Genomic DNA, 2,081 nt, shown 5'->3' with positions numbered 1-2,081 from the left:
CTTGGATAAATACCTAGGGGTAGGACTGCTGGTTTGTATGGTAAGTCTATTTTTAACTTCATAAGAAAGTACCAATCTGTCTTTCAAGATGTTTTACTGTCTTATATACCCACCAGCAGTGTGAAAAAAATTTCAGTTCTTTCATATTTTCTCAACACTTGGTATGGCCAATCATTTTTTGTACACATTCTAACATTGCCCCTTTCTCGCACCTTTCAGAGATCTCTCTTTACCTTTGGCATTCGACTGTTCGATATTGAATGGAGATATAAGTGTCTTAATATCCTGTGTAATAATTCTAATATCTCTGTCTTCCATGCAGTTCACACTGATTTATTTTTCTCCTTATTATGGATCAAACTTTCCTGCATCTTTTCAGGCTTGGTAAATTTTGATTGGGTGCCAGACATTATGAATTTTACTTGCTTTGTCCTAGACATTTTTGCATTACTATAAATATTCTTCACCTTTGTTCTGGGACATAGTTAAGTTACTTGGAAATGACTTGGTGCTTTCAATCCTGGCTTTTAAAGCTTTATTAGACAAGATCAAAAGTGCTTTAATGTAGGATTATCTTTACAAGAATGGTACTGGTTTCTTTCCAATTATTACTCTACCCAGTGCCCTATGAATTACAAAGTCGTCTTCTCTGGCTGATGCAAACATGAAATATTACCAGCTGTTTGATCCATCTCCTTTTGGGTGGATCTTTCTTAGGCCTTGGGTAGTTTCTTAACACACTTGTGCTTATCACTGATGAACTTAAAATTTATAGGGAATCTTCTGCAGATCTCTGGAGCCCCTGCTCCTTCTTTGCTGCTGCTGCTTCTTCATTTTCTTACCCTATGAAACTCTATGAACTCTCACTGATTTGTTCTCCTGAGCCTCCTAGGTCTGCAGTTTAGAAACTCTCTCCAGGCAGTAAGCTGGAGTCAACAGATGGCTTGATTCATTTGTTTCCTTTCTCAGACTTCCCTTATATTGATGACTGATATTCAGTATATAGTCATTGAATATATTTTGCCTGTTTTTTAGTTATTTTGGGCAGGAAGGCAAATTTATTCCCTGCTATTCCAACTTGGTCACAAGCAGAAGTTTGCAATTGTGTTTTTTATTTCTTCATAGAAAATACTTTTCATAGTTGTCTCAAGTAGAATAACAGTATTTTTTTTACACTTCCTAGGGCAATGAGAAAGGTGTTATTTCTTGTCTGCTTTTAATGTAGGGGGAGAAATTTCACAGCCAGTGTGTGTGAATGATGCCTCGGTTCTACATTTCCTTTTGGTTGTGGAACCAGGACTGATTCTTTTATTCAAGCGGGCGATATAGCTACATCCCCAAACACACAGGCCTCTATTGGAGTTGATTAGTCCTCTATTTTGGCATACTTCCAACCAGTGTGCTTACCTCTTTGGAATTGATTTCCATTTATTTCTAAAGCCTGGAGATGTTGCTGTTTTTGTTTAAAGCTTGTCTATAAATTAAGATTAATTTGTCTTATTTTACCAAGCATTATATTAGTTTGGAGTGGTGGGAAAGTGGGGAATCCACATCATATCAGATCTGGCTACTATATTTGCAAATAACTCATTTCTGCTTTAATTTGTATAGACTTTGGTTTCATACACAGGATTTTGCCAGAAGACTATATATTCAGGTGGAAGGAACGTTTTGAAAATTCCAACCTTCGGAGCACTTAAAAAATATTAGGGGAGTGGATGTAGCTCAAGTGATTGAGTACCTGCGTCCCAGGTACGAGGTCCTGAGTTCAACCTCTGGTAACTCCTAAAATTAAAAGTCCAGTACTTAAAAATTTGTCAGACCGCACAAGAACTGTGTGTTTACAGATTAAAACAGCATGGAGAAAGAGGGGAGAGTAGTTTAGAAAGGTATGCTTTAGGACTTGGTTGGTTGTGTTGAAGAACATGAATTGGAAGAGAAGAAATGGGGAATATCTCAGACAGAGATAGCAAAGAAGAGAGAAGGTAATAGGAAGGGTAATGTATGTGTAATATTCACAAAACAAAAGTGGCCACATTAGAGAAAAGTAGTAGATGAAGCTTGGCATGATCTGCTCTCTT

The sequence above is a fragment of the Dasypus novemcinctus genome, chromosome 17 (genome assembly GCF_030445035.2).
Source record: "Dasypus novemcinctus isolate mDasNov1 chromosome 17, mDasNov1.1.hap2, whole genome shotgun sequence".
In the NCBI taxonomy this organism is placed as follows: domain Eukaryota; kingdom Metazoa; phylum Chordata; class Mammalia; order Cingulata; family Dasypodidae; genus Dasypus; species Dasypus novemcinctus.
Note: the sequence above shows the minus strand (reverse complement) of the source record.